The sequence below is a fragment of the Mustela nivalis genome (assembly GCF_964662115.1).
Source record: "Mustela nivalis genome assembly, chromosome: 2".
In the NCBI taxonomy this organism is placed as follows: Eukaryota; Metazoa; Chordata; class Mammalia; order Carnivora; family Mustelidae; genus Mustela; species Mustela nivalis.
Window position 1 is genome coordinate 126,802,207 of NC_139021.1, and position 23,482 is coordinate 126,825,688.

The window sequence follows — 23,482 nt, forward strand, 5'->3', positions numbered from 1 at the left end:
CTTTGTTTTTATTTTCTCTTTATAATTTTTGAATGGATTTTAATTAAACAGTCCTCTGTTTATGAGAGACGAGAGGAAATTTAATATCCTCAAATTAAGGAAAACAAACAAAACAGAGAAAAACTGAGCAAAATTGGTTTCTTGAATTGTACTTTGCATTGTGATTTGAGGTTTTCTTTTTCTTTCTCTTAAAGACAGATTTGATAGAAAAAGTGCACCCTGGGAGAGTTTTCTAAGCTTTCACAGCTCTTGTCTGAGGTGAATGGTGTTTCATTAATTTCATATGCAATCTTCTTATGTGACAGTATAATTATAATATTATACAGCTTAGCTAGATGGCTTTAAATGATCTGCCAGTACAACCCCAGAAATGAAGGGTCATGCAGGGTACAAGGAGTCTTCAAGATTCCATTTTGAAAACTAAGTACTCTTGGCAAGGGACAAAATTGCTAATGTGTTTCTATATTTGAGGTGGCTTCCATTGCTCATAGGTACTTTACAGCTCAGCGTGATGTATCTAATTCTTTGAAATGCCAATCACTTCAGTTTATGTTTCTTTTGCTTTAGGTAAGAACCTGGAGGCGGGGGAGAACTGATGGAGAAGGTAGCACAGATAGGAGAGATAAAGCACCCCATGCTTTGGTATGAGGTGGAAGGAATGTAGTTCTGGATATTAGAAATCCACTCAGAATAACTGAAGACCTATGGCAGGGGGTGGTGTAGCATAACTTTTCTCCATCGAAAGCAACTGTCTTCAGTACATTATTAAGAGCACATTGATACCTGGAACTTTCCAAACACATTGGTTCCAAGACATTGGCTATTTTCATATCACTCATTTGAATTTATCCACATCCATCAATTTCCTGACAGTTTGGACCTTGTATTGTTTTCAATGGAGATAATAGGTAAAAGAGAAATTTAACATTAAGTGTAATCTCAGCACAGTGAGAAATCAAATTTTTTAGTCTCTGACAGGCTTAGGTCTCTAGTATGCAACACAGAGTTCGGTTTTTGCCCCCTCAACATAAGTGGTTGGGGAAATCAAGAAATCAAGAAAGCCCAGGAAGGGGAAACCAGAATTTGGGCTTTGTTATTTCCAGCTTGGTACTATTGGGGTTCCCCCCACCTCCAGAATGCTATAAAAACTAGTCCATTAAATGGGGAGAAAAAGTAGTCAAAGTGGTTGTATGTAATTTTGGAGAGATAATACATATTGATGAGGGAGCAGGAGGCTGGCTGAGGACAAAGCAAAAGCTGGCGCCTTGCACCCCCTCTTCACCCGCTCCCCTCCATATGTGTAGCATTCCTCAGGCACCCCTGACTGCCATAAAATGATAAATAGTTAACTTGCAGGGATCGCAATCCTGCAGAACAGGAATCTCCCTTGCCCTACAAGATGTCCTAGAGACCTAAACAGGGAGGTTACCTTATCAATAGCACAAATTTCCAGAGGCAAATAACTCTGGTTCCTGAAGCCCTAATGTCCCCCTCCCACCATAAACTGGAGGAGACTGGAGTAGAAAGGAATGTAAATGATAGCCAGATCATAATACCCCACCAAGAATCTCCCTATTATCTTGATGTTAATGCCTGACCTAAAGATGACATTGATCAGGCCATAAGGGCAAGGACTCCCCCCGGCACCTTGTAAGCCCTCCCTAACATGTGAAAACTCTGTTGAAATCTCCCGTTCCTTCACCACCTCCCCCCAACCGTGGGGTATATAACATGCCCACCTTCACAACCCGGCGCAGGAGCTCTTCCTGCCCATGGGTCCTGTCCCCGTGCTTTAATAAACCACCATTTTGCACCAATGACGTCTTAAGAATTCTTTCTTTAGTCGTCGGCTCCGAACCTCCTCACCCCACCGAACCTGACTTAGGTTCTGGGACTTCATCACATATCATGTTGTGTGTGTGTGTCTGTGTGTGTGTTTTGTTGTTGAAAAAATAGACATAGGATTTTTGTGGTACACTGTAGTGAAAATAACTTGGACTTGGAGTTTATTTGCTATATGACAGTAAATGATTTCTTTAGAGTTTTTGGAAAAAATTTGTTCATTTGTCAAATGAAGACAGACTATATGGTTATAGGAGGTATCTCTAAGTACCTCTAAAATTTAGTGATTCCCAGGTTTACATATCCACCAGTTTGAGGTTAGTTTGCTATGCTAGGCTAAGAGATTGGTAAACATAGTTTTTTTTTTTTTTTAAAGATTTTATTTATTTATTTGACAGAGAGAGAACACAAGTAGGCAGAGAGGCAGGCAGAGAGAGAGGAGGAAGCAGGCTCTCTGCTGAGCAGAGAGCCCGATGCGGGACTCGATCCCAGGACCCTGAGATCATGACCTGAGCCGAATGCAGCGGCTTAACCCACTGAGCCACCCAGGCGCCCGGTAAACATAGTTTTTACTCAGTTTATAAATTGTCAGAACGAAAACTTTAAAAAAAATGCCAAGTACTATTTGCATGAACTTCCAAATAAAGTACAGAATTTAGGAGCCTTCAGAAAGTTCCTGTCTTAATCTTTTCTGTTTGACACATTCAAAATTAGTGAGATGTTTAAGCATCACATGTTACCATGAATTAAGGATGATAGGGAGGGGGAAAAAAGTCCCCTAGATGGGTTTTAATTCTTGAGGGTCCAAATGTTTTAGGAATGCAATTTTTAAAAGGTTAATTACATATTGAACAGCAGTCTAACACATTCTGATACAATCTGGGAGATTATCAATATAAAAATACTAGGTTCTCATAAGTGACTCTTAGTCTCACAAAACAAACTGAGGGTTGCTGGGGGGAGGGGGATTGCCCGAGGGGGTGGGGTTATGGACATTGGGGAGGGTATGTGCTAAGGTGAGTGCTGTGAAATGTGTAAACCTGGCGATTCACAGACCTGTACCCCTGGGGATAAAAATATATTATATGTTTATTAAAAAAATATGCATGAACTAAAAAAAAAAAAATATTAGGTTCTTTCAGAAACAGAATTTTTATTTAATCCTCTGGGTTGGCATGAGGCAAGCTTGAGCATAGTGCCAGCATCAGTACTTTCAAAAACTCAAGCGTAAAAGACAGAAATATTAAATGACATAAAATTTGCATTCTACTTTGAATTTTCACAAAAATGTTGTAATACACCTTTTACTTCATTTTTCTAATTCTTCATAGATAAACCAAAATCAGAATTATCTGGAGAGTTTTGGAAAGTGTAGTTACTAAATTTATGAATCCAGATTTTAGGGAACACAATTGAATTTAAAAGACATGAAGGGATTTATTTGCGTCATATACACTCACTGCACTTTCAATACTTTCTGAAGCAAATAATTCAAAAAATAGCTAACAAGCAAGAGGTCAAGCAAGCAAGCAAGCAAGAGGGCCGGTCAGTGATGAACAGTCGTCTTTTTCTCTTCCTTTCTTCTTGGTTTTATCATTTAAAAAATGGAATGAATTTTTTTGTTCTGAAGCAAAATAAAAAGTGGTTGTTTGTATGTATGTTTGTTGAAGAATCGTTAATCAGAGAAAAACATGAAACACTCTCCAAATCTGAGATTAGTGCTATGATGAAGTAAAATATGGCCTACCATGTGAAAGATGATTACAATTATGATTTTATGCAGATAAGTATGTATTATGCATATAGATTTGATGTGATGGTCTTAAATTCCAATTGACCCGTGGTCCATTCTAATTGGTTTGTCCCCTGCTAAACTTGTTGTTAAATATTTTAAATATCATATGCAAGACTTAGTAATAATATTGAAAAACAATTAGGATATAAGGTTGTTTAAACAGAGCTTAATGCAAACTGTAACATATTGATTTGTATATTTTAGAAAACCTGTTGAGTATTTACAAAATAAAATACTTGAAAAATAGAGTAAAAACTTCTGACATTGTCAAGACAGATAGATACACAGTCAGTGTGATGGTTAATTTTATGTGTTAACTTGATTGGGTTAAAGGATGCCCAGAATAGTGTTTGCTTTCGCAGCACATATACTAAAAGAAAAAAAAAAAAAAAGGATGTCCAGAATAGCTCGTAAATATTACTTCTGCGGTGTGTATGGAAATGTTTCTGGAAGGGATTAGCATTTAAATCAGTAGACTGAGTAAAACGGTGCCCTCACCATTATGGGTAGGCAATTATCCAATCATTTGAGGGTCCAAGAAAAACAAAAAGGTGGGGAAGGATGAATTGGCCATCTTCCGAGCTGGGACATCCATCTTCTCCTCCCTTCAGACATAAATATTCCTGGTTCTTGGATTCTGGGACATGGATTGGGACTTATATACCATTAGTTCCCCAAACTCTCTCAATCTTTTTGCTCGGAATTGAATTACAAAACAAGCTTTTTTGGCTCATTAGCTTGCAGATTTCAGAGTGTGTGTCTTCTCAGATTCCATAATCATGTGAGCCAGTTCCTATGACAAATATCTCCCTAAATTTTTTATCTTTTGATATCTCAACATATTAATTTTGCAGCAATTTTTTTGATGTTTTTTATTTATTGAGTCTTCCCAAAGGATTCAGCTTAATTTTGATGGAAATTATAATTTTCCTTCATATTCTTATTTTATAAGTTTATATTTTAGTTCATTACATTATTATATAATTAAATTATTTAATTGATTTATATCTTATGTATTACAAACACAACAATTACTATCACCAGATTTGGGAGCAATGAAATAATATTTGTGTCTGCCCTAAAACATCTATAACTAAGTAAACATGCAGTCCATTTATCCAAATTCTATCAAATGTTCTACTAATGACCTAAAATTCCAAAAGCCAACAAATTAAGCTGGCTGGACATTACTGAAAAATTACCTTAATCTCTTTTCTTCACTAATGAGTCTGAGTCTGGGCAATTCCATGGCAGTAGAAGCAACACAGTTTGAATGACTTTTTTTGGAAAGCAGTAAGTAACAGGGTCAGATTTGGCTGCATGTAAGTCAGCACAGTTGAGCCATCAGAAACAAGAACTCCCCTAAGACCTGATGACAAGGAGGCAGAGATTAAAATGGCAATTATTACTTGATGCTGGAATAAGCATTTTCTCATCCTGATGATTCTAGAACAATAACAAAAAAATTCCAGAAATGCTGTCTAACCCATATAAATAACCAGGAGATGTTAATGGTTTCTATGATACTTAAGACAGATCCATTGCCAAACAGAGTCAGAATATTTTATGTCTTAATATTTCCTTTGTCTTTATAGCATTTCCTTCACATGGCAATCATGAAATGTTTCCAGACAAGATGTATTTGGAAAGAAAGATATTTACAAAGATTTTGTTTGTGGAAAGCTTTTCAAGTCTTCTACTGTTAATGTCAGCCTCCACCTCTACAATATAACCATACTCACCCTCAGGACACAAGGAAGGAGGGGAAAGGGAGAGACCATTCTTTCTCTCTCTGAAAAACAAAACACCACCAAAACCAAATACACCAGTCAATAAAACAGAAAAGCAAACACCCCAGAAGCCTTCTCTTGACTTTACATTCTACTCCAAATTTGACCTCATTTCTTGGTCCCTATTTACAGCAAAATGCCTTAAAAGAGTTGTCAATACTTGCTATTTTCAATTCCCTTTCTTTTATTGTGTTTTAAATTCAATCTAAAGCAGTTTTCTCCTCTAATAGTTGAAACTGTTCCTGTCAATGTCAGTAATGACCTCCACATTGCTAAATCTAGTGCTGAATTCACAGTGTACACCTTAACTTGATCTATTAGCATGTGACTCAGTTACTATACCTTCTGCTTTGCTACACTTTTTAATTTTTTATTTTTTTAAACCTGGTTTCTGGGACAATATGAAACTCCTGGCTTCACTTCTTTCTCAGAGGCAACTCTTGCTAAGTCTACTCTCTTGGTTCCCAAAGTGCTAAACTTTAGCATCAATCCTCCTTGTAGTGCAACCCAGAGGATCTTAACCATGCTCCGGGTTTTACTTGATGCTTAAATATGTATATTTAGTCTACACATCTCTCCTAAACTCAAAACTTGAATATGTAGCTTCTTATAGGATGCCTAATAGAATTCTCAAAATCAACATGTTCCAAACTGAACATGTCTTCCTTTCAGACTTCTCATCAGTGTTAGAATAAATGACTATATCTTTCTTCATATTGCTAAACAAAAAAAATTTGGACTTCCCATGTTTTGGATATATTCGCTATCCTATCTGTTCATATGTCCTGTCATCTCTGCTTTCTGAATAGATCCAGAATCCAAGCATTTTTTTACCAATTCCTCTGCTCACCAACCTGTCTTTTGCCTGGATTTTTGCCAATTATCTTATCGCATCTTCCTGCTTCCACCCTGACCTCCTACAGTTTGTCTCTACAGAGAAAATGTAGTGATTCTTTTAAACAATGTACAAGATCATATTACTTCTCTGCTTCAAACCTCTTTGGCTTATCCTTTGTGTAAAATAAAAGTCCATGTTTATAGCAGACCCTTCAAGGTCTGAGCCCTTTTTTCTCTTAGACCTCACCTGGCCACTGGCTCCAAACACAGCACATTTCTGTCTTGGGGTTTTAGCATTGGCAGCTTCCTTGGCCTGGAATACTTTTCCTTAGATTTATGCATATAAATAGCCTTTTCACTTTTTTCAGATTTCACTCAAATTAAACTTTTTTATCAACAACTCTAATTAAAATAGAAATCCTTCCTTCCCCAACATTACTTCCCCCCTTCCCTTCTTTATTTTTCCATATAGCATTATTTACCAGCTGGCATATGAGTGAGTTTACTGTAGTGTGTGTCATATAAAAGGACACCCTCCTCTTGCCACTCAGTGAAAGAAGCATGGGTCTTTAACTTAAAATGATGGGATGGTTTTGGAACACTGAAGTGGAAAGGAACTTTTCCTCTGCAACCCTACAGTTATCCTGTTGAAACTGAATGATCAAAAAAATCCTCACCATTGGAATTTCACTTAGTCAACTTGTAATATACTTGACAAATAGCCAGTAGGGTGCTGAAAATGTAGTTTTGGCCAGCAATAATCCACACTGAAATTTTCAATAGTTTTAGATCATTATTTGACCATTTATATTTTTGAAAATAACTTTAGAGCCAATAGTGGGTGATACTTTTGCCATTATTGAGAACCCTGTAGGAACTGGAGGATTTTTTTGAAAGAATGAATTATATATATATACACACACACACACACACATATGCGTGTGTGTCTGTGTCTGTGTGTATAATTTTTTATATTTTTTAAAAAAATTTATTATTTTTAAAATTTTTTTATAAACATATAATGTATTTTATCCCCAGGGGTACAGGTCTGTGAATTGCCAGGTTTACATACTTCACAGCACTCACCATAGCACATACCCTCCCCAAAGTCCATAATTCCACCCCCTTCCCTCGAACCCCCTCCCCTCAGCATCCCTCAGTTTGTTTTGTGAGATTAAGAGTCACTTATGGTTTGTCTCCCTCCCGATCCCATCTTGTTTCATTTATTCTTTTCCCACCCCCCCATACCTCCCATGTTGCATCTCCACTTCCTCATATCAGGGAGAACATATGATAGTTGTCTTTCTCCGATTGACTTATTTTGCTCAGCATAATACCCTCTAGGAACTGGAGGATTTTTGTGCATGTGCTGTACATATGTATTATCTCATTTAATCCTCTCATGGACTCTTCAGTGTAGATACGATCATCTTGATTTCCAAGGTGAGAAAATGGAGGCTCACAAGGTTAAGTAACTTGCTCTATGACACTTAGTCAATGGCAGCCCTGTCCGGCAACTGGCCACATGTTCTTCCCACTCATTATAAACTGTCCTATAAAATTGACTGTAAAATGGAGATCAATGTATATGGAACACAGCAGATCATGGTTCTAATCTCAGAGTGCTTTTCCCTGGCTTTTGGAAATATATGTACTTTTTAGACATGATAGGTAAACTTCTGAAGGAAGTGTCACCCTGCAAATTATTTGCTGATGAACATGTGAGCTAATGAACATGAGCACTTTGTCTTTATCCCCCAATTCCTTATTTACATATTAATAGTACATATATGGTCATATGAAATACTGTGCAGATATTTTTACCATCTTGTATTATTTTTTTAAAGATTTATTTATTTATTTGAAAGAAAGAGAGGTGAGGGGACAGAGAGAGAGAGAGAGAGAGAAAGCCAAGCAGATTCCACGCTGAGCACAGAGCTCTATGTGGGGCTTGGTCTCAGGAACCTGTGATCATGACCTAAGCTGAAATCAAGAGTTGGATGCTCAACTGACTATAGCACCCAACTGCCCCCTCCACCACCTTGTGTTATTTTTAGCTTTACTGTCTCTATGATGGAAACATACAGTATATTTTTTCTTTTTCTTTTACATATAAGAGTTTTTTTTTTTTAATAAAAAAAACTTGAAGATTTATTCCAGGATGAGTGCTTTTCAATATGTGGTCACTGTTCTTCATACTTACAGACAAGAAGGACTTCATCAGTTACTATGCTGGACACCAAAGATGATCCCAAAACAAGGGTAAAAACTTGATAGAGCTGCTAGTAATGCCTAGACAAAGACACATTTTTCCAACTCTTTTAAACTGTTGAATTTAAGAACATAGTTTGTGAATCGATATACAATTCCACCAAATCGTCTTATGCAGGAAATGAGAGCGAGAAAAAAAAGAAGAAAAAACTGAATGAAAATGATGCTGGTTGCATAAGAGATCTGTGGAATGCTGAAGCATCATAATGACTATATGACAATTGCAGCCACTATAAAATGTTACAGCAGAAAATTGTTATTTAAAAAAATACAATGATTCAATATTTGGAACATAGGAATTACTTTTAGTGGAAGGATAATATTGCTGTCTCATCAGGTCCTGGTGGTGCAGTATAGGAAGAGGAGGGAAAATAATTAATTAGCCCCAGAAGAATATCCCAAATAGACACTTAAGATACATTTGATTTGTTTATCTTTATTAATATGTAGATAATATATGATAATAAATTGGATGAAATAGGCTTACTCACTTTAAAATATTACAGAGCTACTTACATTCTATTAAATATTATAAACCCACTGCTGAGGGGAATCTATAATGAGCCAGTTGAGTATGGTGGCCAACAATATAGGCTGTGGAATCAGATATCAATTCCACTCTTTAATCTGACATTCACCAGCTGGATGATCTGGGGGACATTCTTCCTTCATTGATCCTTCAGTTCTCAGTCAAGAAGCTTGTGGTTGTCAAGACTAAAAGAGAACCTGTGTAAGAAGTGCTTAATACAGTGCTTCTCACATGGTAGAACTTAAGAAATTGAGATTAATTGTTATGTTTTATTAGCTTCCCTCTCATATCCCTTTCCCCCCCCCCTTTTTTTTTTTTTATAAACATATATTTTTATCCCCAGGGGTACAGGTCTGTGAATCACCAGGTTTACACACTTCACAGCACTCACCAAAGCACATTCCCCTTTTATCTATTGCGTTTTTTTTTTTTAAACTTAGAGAATCCTGCTTACAAATTATTAATTGTCTAAATTTCTGTAGTTAGAGACATTAAATCTCTTTTGGAGGAACACAACTTAAGAGATCTTAGTCATGTCATTGTGTTGCTGGAAAAGCCCACAACTGGAGATCTCCTAGGCCTCACAGAGACTGTCTCTCCCCTCAACCTTTGCAGGGTGGAACTCTGAGGTCACTGAGAAAGGGGAGTGATCAAATTGGTGGTAAAACCAGAAGACCTCCTGGTAAGAAAGGGATTAAGATCCTCATCTTTCACTTTTCAAGAAAATCAGCTTCATTGAAGTACATGTGCATAAAAGAACTTCCAATTTTCATTTTTTTAAAAGATTTTATTTATTTATTTGACAGACAGAGATCACAAGTAGGCAGAGAGACAGGCAGAGAGAGAAAGGGGGATACAGGCTCCCTGCTGAGCAGAGAGCCTGATGTGGGGCTCGAACCCAGGATCCTGGGATCATGACCTGAACTGAAGGCAGACGCTTTAACAACAAAGGCGCCCCAAACTTCCAATTTAAAATGTACTTTTTTGACCCTTTCACTTTCATTATTCAAACTCTTAGGTGGTATCTCTGGCACACTAGTATGGGCCTAAGAGAGGACATCAAGTAGGAAAAGAAGCAATAGGTCCCTGAAGGAAAACTCACCATAAGGAGAGGAGGAGTGAAGATGAGTATCTTGGAGTCAACATCTGGGTCTGAGTTGTGTTAGTGGAATATCTAATTCTGTGCAAAGACCTAGACTAAAGCTTCAAAATGCAAGTGTTCTGAGTGTTTCTTGGAGAAAAATGTGAAAAATATATGAATACATATGAATTTAAGATTGTTTCAACAAAATAGTTGTAACTTTGCAAAATCTTTTTGTACAGGAAACAGGAATTGAATTGAACCACAAGAAGAGTGTCCTCCTTTTCCTTCCATTTACAGCAAAATAGTAATCATAGTAGAGAATGGACATTTCTAAGATACTAGACAGTTTTTTAGTTTTTCCTCTATGAAGGATTTGTGTTCTTGACTAGTCCTTTGCACTGAGTTTATTATGCGGGAATATGAACCTATCTTGGAAAGTAGGGGGAAAAGCAGGAAAGAAACAGTTTTTTGATAGTATATTGGAAGACTGTATTTATATTGATTTAATTATCGAAATACATGTGATCTTACAAGAAATCTGAAGATGGCAAAATGGAATATATGTAACATATATATTTAATATGTATGCTACATAATCATAACACTATTATTACTATTATTATTTTAACCTTTAGGCACAAATCCAGATATTATTAAGTATGCAAAAATGAACCGGACTTCTAATCACAAGAAGTTTATAGCATGTTAGGTGAAGCAGACATGTTTACAAATAACATTTCATTATGTGAGTTGAAGCCATTAAATTGGAATGTGGAAAATTATAGGATTCTATAAGAAGAAAGAGTTGAAGAGGAATTCTCGGTGGGATTACCATAATCAAAAAGGGAAGTTCAGCAATCAGGAGAACAATGAAGTGTGTGTCTGGTTAATGGGTGAATTCATCAGAGGTTGAATGCTGGTAAGAGAATCAGCAGGCAGATGTTAGAAGGCTTTGGGTGGGAACTTGGACTTTTACTTTTATCACGGATTATGAACCGGGAATGGCACAATATGAGCCATGTTTAGGATAGTCATTCTGTCAGTGAGTGTGTAAATGACTGAAGCAAGAGGACAGGGGAAAGTGACTGGCTGGAGTTTTAGTGGCCTTCTCTCTAGGATTTGCTCAGATTTTGTGTCTCCATAGTACTTTCTAAAACTTGAACTCCAAGTGCATCTCTTTCCAATGTAAAATTGGCGCTATGGGCTAGGCTATATTTGTGCAACAGTTTATAGTCCCAGAATCTGAATGACTTTGTGTAAATGTTGATAGATATGGGAGAGAACACTGTAGATAGTGTGTGGCTTCATGTTTTCCAGACATTTCAAGCTTGTAAATAATATGGTTAGTTGGTCTCTAACAAAGGAAATTGCTATTGAGAAATCAAATGATATAAATGCATTCTCAGAATTATCACTTGTGTCAGTCTAAATAAACAACATTCTTTGGTTATTAAAATATATAATCCATTTAGTATAGAGTCTATTGTGGATGGAAATACAAAAAAAAATTAAAAATTAAGATTGCAAGTACTATGCCAAGATCAAATATTTTACTTCCCTGGTATTTCCAGATAAAAATAGAAATTGTAATAATGTAATAATAATTTTCTTGTTCCTTTGCCTTTAAATATTGGTCATGCACATGAATTACTTTTATACCTGTTTAGGTTCCCAGACCTACTATAAAGGCCCCAAATAGGCAGCTAAAAATGGTTGATTTTCAATGTCTTTAGAGTGAAATATAAGGCATCTTTTCCTTATTCATTTATTTATTACTTACTTACTTACTTTTGGGGGTTAAGATCTGACATAATATTTTTCTGGACCATCCTCCAATGGCAGTAGTAACTCAGGGCTCCCAGGTCTTTTTCAAAGTCACTACACCACCTGATGGGATAAATGGGGTAGCTAGAAGGGAACCTACTCATGATGGCTGAATTCATATCTACAAATAACATTTAATTTCCCTCGAGGCATAGAACTTACATAACAGCCCCACTCACTGGTCCCTAAGACATGTTGTGTGAGTGAGTGTGCATGTGTGTGCATGTGTGTGTGTGTGTGTGTGGTTGTGTGGTTGGTGTAACAGTAAATATACTACGTACTACAGTCAAGGTTTTAGACATATGAGCTTTATAATGTTTGGTAACCAAAATATTAACTAGCTACTGCTCAATAACAAATCACCTCACCAATTAGAAGTTTAAAATAACAATTATTTATTATTGATCGCAAGCCAAATGGTCAGCTGGATGGTTCTGCAGATCTGTGCTGGGCTTGGAAGGGCTCTCCCATGTATCTGTGGTCAGTTGTCGGTCTGCTAGGTGGATTTACTGATCTTGGCTAGACTGTCTCCTATGTATGGGGCTTCAGCTGGGACATCTGTGCCATGACTCTCCTGGAAATGTCTCATCTTCTAGGATGCTAGCTCAGATATGTTCTAATGGCAAACACAAAGGAGGAAAAGAGAACACGGAGGCTCACAAATGTCTCTTGAGGTTTAGACTGGGAACAGACGCACCATCCTTTCTGTCCCATTCTATTGGCCAAAGCACTTCAAAAACAAACAAACCAACAAGAAAAATTTATCTATGTTTTAGGAGAGAAAACAGACTATTCTTCTTGATGGGAGGTATTGCAAAATTGCATTGCAGAGGCGGTAGATACAAGGCAGGGTAACGAATTGGGGTCATTTTTGGAATTAATCAGCATCTACTTAAGAAAATTACAAGATCAAAATAATAAAATCAAAATTAACAAGTATTTACTAAACATCCACAAATCAAGCATTATTTCAACCTAATTCCTGTCACATTAAGTATTAATATTTCTTTGCCTTTGAAAACATCTCATGTTTAAAACAGTGCAAGAATTCTGGAGACTAGATTATGCTTGTGAATCACAGTGTAGTGGCTGTGAGAACCCATCCTGTAGATTTCCTGCTACAGGGAGTGTAACTGACCAAGGTTCTTAGCTTCCATGCTCAGAAAAAAACCATCTCTATTTTTACTGAAGCCACTGCTCCCAACCAATGACTAAGCAAGACAGACACTAAAGCAGATCTGTTTGTGGGAGACATGGGCCTCCTCTGATGGCTAACTTTGTGTCAGGAACTCCCAAACAGCCTTGCCAAAACTTTCTTAAACTGCACAGTAGTATAGGAGGTTTTTACATAACATTCTCTTCCTCCCTCCTTCATACTTAGACTGTAAATGTGGTCTGATGACTCTCAGCTTCTCTAGGTGCCCCTCTTTCCAGCCTCCCATTTTCTTTCACATAGGTATTTTTCCTACTAAATTCCTTACACATTTAGTCCTGTCTTGGCATTTGCAATGGACTACTCAGAGGACTTGCACTAGTTCGCATAGCAAAACACGAATTAAGAAAATTATACAAAGACTTTTAAGTTGTTTTTTCATGTCTACACAGAGATGTAAACATCTCTGTGTATGTCTATAGCTTGATTTCTATCTCTTTACCTGTATTTGGGATATAGGGTATAGGTAATATTTAGATGTTTGATATTTTGTTGGGTATAATCTTCATAAAGAAATAGTTCTTAGGATTTATAAGGTCTTAAAGTGATCCTAGTGATCCATTGGGAGGAGTGAAGGAAGGTCAATCATTTACTGAGTTTCCATTGTGCTCTTGAGTTGCTTCCACATGCAAAATATCCAGAAATTAGAGTATGCTTATTTTTCCCTGGAATGATTCCATGACTATTTTAGAACAGTTAGCTTCTTCCTTTTCTCTGGGATGCTTTTGTTACTGTTATTGTCTTTCTGCTGACTATCACTCATGTATTGATGTGACAACTGTGTAATTCACCAAACTGTTGGCAGGCCTTAACAACCCAATAGAGCAATACTGCCTAATTGGTCCTGGTCATAAAACCCTCAGGGAGACTATTGGAAAACTGACTCTGATTGACTGAAATGAGAAAGAATGCTCGACCTGTTGAACAGTGTCTCAAGCTATTTGCTGTGATCTATGTATGTGTGTAGATGAATTTGAGTGTGTGATGTGTATCTATATACAGACACATATTTGTATTATATATACATGATCCTCTTTATCTGATGATAACTTTTAAATTTTTTTTTTTCTTTTTTTTGGTCAGAAAGAGAGAGAGAAAGCACACAAGCAGGCAGAGAGGCAGGCAGAAGTGGAGAGAGAGGCAGAGAGAGAGGCAGAGAGAGAGGCAGGCTCGTGCCGAGCAAGAAACCTGATGCGGGACTCGATCCCAGGACCCCGGGATCATGACCTGAGCCAAAAGCAGCGGCTTAACCCACTGAGCCACCCAGGCGTCCCTCTGATGATAACTTTTAATCTTCAATTTTAACATGACCAAACAAACAAAGTCACCTCATGAAAAATCCCATTTATCAAAATCATACTTTTCCCAAACTTGCAATCAGTAAGTACTAATAATTTCAAGAACTAAAATTACTTACTATTACTATTGGTTAAAATCATTTGCTCTAATTGAACACATCCATCTAGACCAGATCCATTTCTAAAAATGTCTGATCTCATAAAACAGAGAATGAGGAATGGCCTTATACAAGTACTTAAGTTAAGCAATTTTAGAAATTCCTAACTTAGCCTGTAGCTTGGTAATGAATACTGCATTTAAATTTTTTTGTACTTAAAATATTCCAGAGTTTAATTCATGACTCATTAATCAACCATTTCTTTTTTAACAATGGATTTCAGCTCTATCCACATTTTACTAAATTATCAAATGAAAAGTGAAAAATTCATCCAATTACCTGAACATTTTTTTCCTTTTATTTTAAATAATCATTTTAATATGATGACATACTCAGGTGATTTACCACAGGTTTCCCTATGGAAGAATCCATAGATTTCGTCTGGATGAAAATATTTTGAGATTGTGATGGTACTACCCTGGTAGCTTAAAATTCTACACCTGTCATTTTTTTTTTTTTTCTTTTTTACAGTCTTCATTTTTTTTTTTTTTCCCTTTCCACTTGAGGTAATAAGATAAAACATACTTGAGCATTTCATTTTAAACTGGCTAGGTAGCTATAAACTAATAGAGAGGTACATAGATACTCAATTTCTTTTGCTTGTAATTTACACCTTTACCTGCAGGCAGGAAGCCATACTAGAAAATTAGAGAAGGAAAAGAGGCGTTTGTTCACCTAGTTTTATCATCAGACTAATAGAGAGCTTTTTTCCCCTCATAATGCACTTTCCAGTATTATGTCTGATCCCTCCAGGATTCCATTTGACATGTGGAATTGAAAATAAGGTAATAACAATCCTCGTGCTTGGGAAGATTGTTTCTTTTCAGTTTTTGCTATTGCATGAGCACATTGAGAATATGTTTTTGATCAAGAGCCAGAGTTATATTTCCTATATTTGTATGAGAATCTGAGCCTAATAGTCCCTGAATGGCCCAGTTGGCAAATCTTATGCATGCAGAGGTGTATGAGGTTTCAGAGGAAATAAATTTTCTGTATCTATTTTCTAAAAGGATGATAAAACACTATTAGAATTTGCCATTTTGACTTTGAATTTCCTAGTTATAGTAAAAAAATAAAACTCAGTTTTTCATCACAATTAGACTTAAAAAAAGTGAGTTGTTTACCAACCTCTAATTGACCAAAAAACAATTTTTATTTGTTAGGAAAAAAATGGGAATGTAATAAGCCTATGTTTTCCGTGTCAAAAGGAATTTTCAAGTGCTTAACCTTCTGATTCTAGGTAAACCATAGAATACTTTCAACTCCTTGAAAAATTTAAGATTTTGTTTGTTTTGATAACTGTTATATAAACTCACAAAATTTTATTTAATGGATACTATTTGTTAGAAGAAAAGAAGTGTCTTAAGATTCAGACACTTTCATTTGACATCTAACTCAATTGCTAATTAGCAACTCAGGACTGTTTTCTGGGGCTAAGACTTGGAATCTATAAATTAAAGGGTGAAAAGTGAAGAGATTAAAAAAAATGATCTGTCAAATCCTCTAGCTGACAATTTCTGCATTATCATAGGAGTTTTCTTCTAAAATTGCCTTGAGCATGCTATTTTGTCCATTTCTACTAGTCTTTATTAAAAATGTGAAATTAATTTCTGATCTTTCTGAGATTGTTTTAAATTTCCATTGTATTTAATTTCATAATAAAATATAATCCGATATAAAAATAAGTACTATGATTCTAAATTACTACTAAATTACTCCTTGCCCTTTGAATTCCCTACCTTTCATGGATCCTAGAGGTTCCTTATCTGTTTGTCACGTGCAGTGGGTTTTAGGTCTGGTCCCATTGATCTACTGCTAGATTCCTCCTTCCACATCGCCATGGGGCAAGGCAACTGCACAAAGGCACATCTTTGAAACTGGAGTGAGGCTTGGATTATTTATTAAAATGACGTTCTCAACATCTAAAACACCGACAGCTGGGTGATTTAACTTGCCCTTTGGAATGATTGTCTTTCCTCTCAGTGGCCTCTCATCACTTTTTCCCCAGCTATCTCTCTAGCACAGATAGTAATTCCAAAGATGAGAACCTAATGAGACAGCCCTGTTGCTATAAAAATAAGCAAGTTTTTTTCCTCTCTGGGTTTCTTTCATCAGTGAAACCTTTGCTGCTATCACATCCTGTTTATAAAGGGTAAAGAATAGTGGGGTGAAGAGTGATGATAGAAAAAAGTCAATGAATAAATAGTAATTTAACTGATTATAAAAGTGCTTATATACCAGAGAGGAGGACTTTCCTTCTTGCATTTAAATGCAAATTTTACTTTTCCAATTTTAGAGTGATGGCTCTCTTTATTGATTTAAAACTCACACATTCTGGGGCGCCTGGGTGGCTCAGTGGGTTAGAGCCTCTGCCTTCGGCTCAGGTCATGATCCCAGGGTCCTGGGATCGAGCCCGAGTCGGGCTCTCTGCTCTGCTGGGAGCCTGCTTCCCCCCGCCCCCGCCCTGCCTGCTTGTGATCTCTGTCAAATAAATAAATAAAATCTTAAAAAAAAAAACCCAGAAACCTCACACATTCATACATTAAAGACATTCTTAGGACTGACAGTGCTTTATTTTAAAATCTTTTGACATTTTTGGGGCATCTGGGTGGCTCAGTTGTTTAAACATCTGGTTCTTGGTTTCAACTGAAGTCTGATCTCAGGATCATGAGATCGATCTCCACCCACCGCAGGCTCACATTGGGCCTGGAGACTGCTTGGGATTCTCTCTCTCCCTTTCCTTCTAACCCTCCCTCAAACTCTCTCTAATAAAAATAAAATAAAATAAAATAAAATAAAAATCTTTAAAATCTTTCGACATTTTTACTATTTCTCTCAAAGAAAGTTAATGATGCCCAATACAAATTGGTTTCTTTTTTTCCTTATTTGCTAACTCTGTTTACCCCCATTTCTCACCATCAGCCATCAGCTGACCTAGGGAATATGAAACAGTCCCCAACTCTCCTTCAAAGACTAATGATTATTGATAGATTATTGATAGATTTTTATAACTCTTCATAAAGATTATAGATTTCAAAGATAGTATAGATTTTGTAGTGTACTTTAAAAATAATGAAGGAAAAGAAAAACTATGGTGTTGGGAACTGTTTGTGTTGTTATGGCTCTGGAAGCCTGGATAAGAAGTGAATTTGGACACACTTGGGGACACCCTTGTGTACCAAAGGAACTTGGAGCAAGTCCAGTGGGGACGCTTGAATGGCTTGACTCTGAAAGGCTATTCGGGGTGAAAATAACATTTGTGTAGTTTTATGTGATTCACTTATGAGTTGTCTTGAGAAAAAACACATTCTTGGAACCTTAAGATTATCACAAAAGTCTGGAGGTTAATAGCCTGTTAACATCCTGCCTGACTCATTTTTCACTGATGTATATGATTGAGTATTGATACCAGCATTGTGCTGAAGCTGTATAAAAGTGGTTACCTGAAGAAATGAAGTTGCTACTCGCCTGAGATGGGGTAGTCCTCCTGAGCCCCCTGTCTCTCTCTCTCTCTCTTTTCCTTAAATCTCCCAGCCCTACTTTCAGGTGTTGTTCTCCGGCAGGACCGGCACTATGGAGGGATTGAAAGGAGTTGGTTGTTTCTGTCACACATTTATTTCAGAGCGAATGGGAGAGGGGTTGGGCAATTTGGTGTTATCATGACACATAAAGATGTTTCCCAGGGGAAAAGGTTAGGTTCGAAGAAGGTTGCCATGTTGGGAGTTTCAGAATTTCAAGGGTACTGGTAAGGCAAGGAGCATGAATTTCAGGGAGAATTTGACAGGTGAGGATAGAGCAGGAATTCTCTCTTTGATAAAAGGAAAAATTTGACTAATGAACCTAGTCCAGGATTCATCACTAGCAATGGTAACTGACCTTAGTTTTTAAAATCACCACTTGGTGTACCTGGCTGGTGCAGTCAGCATCCGACTCTTGGTGTCAGCTCAGGTTGTGATGTCATAGACGCTGAGATAAAGCCCCCCATGGGGGCTCTGTGCTCAGAGCAGAGTCTGCTTGAGATTTGCTGTCCCTCTCCTTCTGTCCCTCCTGCTTGTGTGCTATCTCTAAAATACCTAAATAAATCTTTAAAAAACATCACCACTCAGTTATTTTATATTTGAAGAGAGAGGTGTGTGTGTGTTTTCCTACATTGTTAGAAAATAGCATTTATACAAGAAATAACATTTTTTAGACTAAAATGAAAACTGTATTCTAGTTGTGTCTTTATTTGCAAGCTGTGAAATTTCGGCCATCTCATGTCTGTGTCTTATTTTCTTAATCTATAAAATTAGGATGATAATACTTGTGCCCCTGACTTCACAGAGATGATGTGTGATAATACATGTAAAATTCCTTCTTGAGCTATAAAATTTAATATACATGTAAGGTGTTATTAGTGCTGATTGGTTAGAACATCTTTATATGTCTCCAGGTTGTAGTATTTTAAGTCTCTCAAAGGACATAAAGCTTGCTTTTAATCACAGCATTGATACAATTTATAATGACAATTTCTCCATAATGCTTGTGTTGAGGATAGTACATGAAGCTATCGGTAAATTCAGAGGGCCTTAGGGGTTTAGCATTAGTAAGAGATCATTGGACTCAAGACTCCTCTGCTTCACAAGACTTAAATTAAATCAGAGGATTAGAAGAAAATCTACTCTTTGATCAAGAAAACTAGATTCTTGCCACCTCTAAAATATTCTCAAATTTGGGGAATATTTACCTATTTCTCTCAGGTCTTTATTCACCACTGGTAAGCATCCTGGTAAGGCAAGTAGCAAAATTTATTAGTGTAACATACCAGTTGAAAAAACACACATGCTTCCAAGAAAGAAAGAAATATTTCACTATACTATATTTCCTACCATGGAATCTAAGATAAACTCAAAACCAAAGCTCCCTTAAAAGCATTGTTATGGGGGCACCTGGGTGGCTCAGTGGGTTAAAGCCTCTGCCTTCAGCTCAGGTCATGGTCTCAGGGTCCTGGGATCGAGCCCCACATCCGGCTCTCTGTTCGGTTGGGAGCCTGCTTCCCCTTCTCTCTCTGCCTGCCTCTCTGCCTACTTGTGATCTCTGTCTGTCAAATAAATAAAGTATTTAAAAAAATAAGCATTGTTATAGTCGGTGATCCTATCTTTGCACAGTTTACCACAAGTTGAATCTTTACTTGGTTTTTAAGACTTTTGAGGGTGAAACAACTAAAAAGAAGAGAGGGAAGGAGGAAGGATGGAGAAAGGAGAGCACTCACCAGCTTTTATTGAAAAACTGTTATGTAGCAGGGATTGCATATGATGAGTAATTTAATCCTCTTGAAAAATCTGTGAGATAATAGTTTTTTTGTTGTTGTTTGCATTTTACAGAAAAACCCTAATATTCAGAAAAATTAAACAAGTTGACAGGGTCATATGGCTAGCAATGGCAGAGACTAATCAAATGAAGATTTATCAAAGCCTCATTCTCTTTCTACACGCTGATAGGACCAATACATATAAAAGGTACCATTTGTAGATTACCTGTTATGACTAACCTGTGCATAGTATTTTCCACAGGTGAGACACTGAGTTAGGTGGGTTACATGTATTAACTGATTTGATTCTCTCAACAACTCTTTGAGGTAGAGAGTATTACCAATCAAGTTTATAGATGATGAAAATAAGCAGAAGTAGGTTAAATAATGTACACGGCACTACTCAGCCAGAAAATATTGGGGATGGAATTGAAAATCCTGGTAGCCTGGCTCTAGACTCAATAATATAATTATCATACTTGTCCTGTTGCTTTCAGGTTAAACACAATATCACCTTGAAAATAACCTGACTGGTACAACTAGGTCAGAAGTCTTCCCTTGGTTTGATCAGTCAGTTCTAATCAGGGGATAGGGTGTCATATAAAGACTATAATCACTGGATTACTGAACTTCTATTAAACAAACTAAATGCATTTTCTCTGGAATGGAACAACACAGTGGTTGTTGATATAGTGAATATATTTTCCCCAAAGCCCAACTATAAAGATAATTAAAAAGAGTTCATATTTGTGTGCAAAGGACAATAGCATACATTCAGTCTTGTTTTAGAACTATGTCAGCTCTAATCTTGATGACAACTGATCCAAAGAGAACGCGATCATTTAGACATTCATAGGACATCACGTTGGGCCCTTTATATATGACTTCATCCTAATTTGATCTCATATGCAGGAGGTAGTTTGTAGTCTGATGCCTTAGAAAGATGCATGGAGAGGATAGAAGATAAGCCCTGCAAAGATTTTTTCCTTTTTTCACAAGTTTAGACTCTTCTAGATTAAATTCCCTATTTCTTCAGGATAGCAGAATGCTTCTGCTAGAAGGAAGAGTAAGGATGCCATTGAATTTGAAACTAGTACTATCATCTCGTCATTTTGGTTTTCTCACGCAAATTGGCTAGCGGATAAAAACAAATATTGGTGGTGATAGTTGACTCTGATTACCAAGAGTTGCTATGGTTTTTGCTTGAAAAATGGGGGTGAGAAGAATGTACCTGAAAGTCAGAGGATATGCTGGAGTGTCTCTTGGTGTGTCCATGACCATTTTTAACCATCAGTGAAAAGCTGTAGCAAGAAGGCCCCCAAAATGTTAATCATAAGAATGCATTGACTCAATAGTGAAAATCAGTGTCACCTTTGGGAAATGCTACCTGGGACTGCCGGAATAATGTCTGCAGATGAGGTAAATGTAGACGAATTGATGGAGGGGATAATAAATCCCGATTTTAGCTTCAAAACAGTTGTTAAATGCAGACTTTTATATTCAGACTTTTTATGGATTGCAAACAAGTATAGAGGGGGTTAGAGTGTGGGTCTATTAAGAAATCACACATGAAATAGATAAAGTTAGATAAAATATGGAATGTCGATATTTTGTGTTTGTGCTTCAGGATTTGTTAATCAATATAATTCTAGATACTTTTTAAACAACAGGAAATATTTCATTATGCTTTTTTGGGGATGGATTGGACGTGAACAGGTAGAGAAGATTCTTTAATAGAGTACAGTGCCTTAGCACATTACTAGCATCTTTTGTATTTTGATTAGATTAACTTGTCTACTTACTTTGTGTATTTATTTCATAATTATTTAATGAGCATCTATATAAATAGGCATTTTGTTGCTAGGGACAAAATTTTAAATAGGGGCGCCTGGGTGGCTCAGTGGGTTGAAGCCTCTGCTTTCAGCTCGGGTCATGATCCCAGGGTCCTGGGATCAAGCCCCACATTGGGCTCTCTGCTCAGTGGGGAGCCTGCTTCCCTCCTCTCTCTCTCTCTGCCTACTTGTGAGCTCTCTCTGTCAACTAAATAAATAAAATCTTAAAAAAAATGGTGAAAATGATAGACATAATTTATGTTCTCATGAATCTTAAAGATGGATGAGACAGAGAAATAGACTATCTGGTTTAGCCAAAAGTAAGCCTGGCTCTCCTAATAAAGCCAATCAAATTAGCATATAAAATCACACCCTAGGACTGTACTTTAAGTGCCTTGTGATTTTGTCACATTCTGAGCCATCTAACATTTCAAGAAGAAATATTTAGCATATTTTTTGATGAGAGAGAAATTGGCAGATCATTTTGCATAACTTATGATAAAGAAGTGGAAAATTGGAAATTATGAAGAGAAAATCAGAAAAGAAGAAACTAATATATTTTTATTGTAAATTTATGCCAATTTGAACTCAGGAAAAAGTGGCTGTGTCCATGTGGACAAAAACTAACCAAGGATATGAATCAGTTCTCCGAGCAAAGAATGGACTAGGCAGGTCAAATGGTATATAGTCCATTCAGTTTAAATTCAGGAAAAAAAATATTTCTGCAAAGTGAAACCATTGGATCATGAAGTACTTTTCTTGAGGAAAGACTATTCTTGACAAGGCTTTAAAGATTTGATAGTTTGATGCATTTTAAATAGGTCAATTCACTCATGACAAATGTGTCCTTTTCCACAACTGAAAAGGAGATTTCATGGGAGAAAGGCAGTGGAACGTCAGTCACAAGTAGAGTGCTTCAGAAAGAAGTAAAGCAGACACTCTCTGAACTCTTCTCACCCTTGCCCATAACCCAAAACATACAAGAAGACTATGTTTATGACCATGTCAAGAATGATCAAAAACACTGCCCAGTATTTAATGATTCAACTTTTGGTCAGTAAACAGTATACTAGAGACAAAAATCTTTGGTGCATAAGACAAAGACATCCAGGGAGGGGAATTTCATGGAGTTACAGAGCTTAGTCCTCAAGGGTTAAGGAAAACACTACTGTCAACACAGAAACTATCTCAAGAAAGATTCTGTTGTGAAAGCCATTGCAAAAATACTGGAGATATAGTTCTCCTTTATTTTATCCTTAAATTCTTAGACTTTATTTTTTTGGAACATTTTTACATTTACAGAAAATTTTAGCAACTAGAATACAGGATTCCAGATACATCCTGTCCTTCCACTTTTCTCTTTTAACATCTTGCATTAGTGTGGTATATATATTATGTTAGTGAACTAATAATGAAACATCACTATTAAGATGGTTTACATTAAGACTGACTCTGTGTTTTACAGTGCAGTGGGTTTTAAAAAATGCACATTACTTTGTATCCACCCATACAGTCTCACATAGAGTAGTTTTACCACTACTCCAGTGGTTTAAAGATTCCCCTGTGCTTTCCTTATTCATCTCTCCCTCCTCTACCTGCCTCTTTCTCCTTCCACCTCTCACCCCTGGCAGACATTAATGTTTTTATAGTCTCCATCGTTTGTCCTTCACTAGACTATTAGATACTTGCTGCCTTTTAAGAATACCTTGTTTTACTTGG

General features: G+C 36.7%; 1 long non-coding RNA gene across 1 annotated transcript; it reads right to left on the bottom strand.

Moving 5' to 3' along the window:
- Positions 1-12,404: 12,404 nt before the first annotated feature.
- Positions 12,405-18,569, bottom strand: LOC309858812. Its single transcript, XR_014308348.1, has 3 exons — positions 18,518-18,569; positions 16,381-16,494; positions 12,405-12,588 (listed from the first exon to the last, which is right to left on the bottom strand). It is a non-coding gene; the product is annotated as an uncharacterized lncRNA (long non-coding RNA).
- Positions 18,570-23,482: the final 4,913 nt, after the last annotated feature.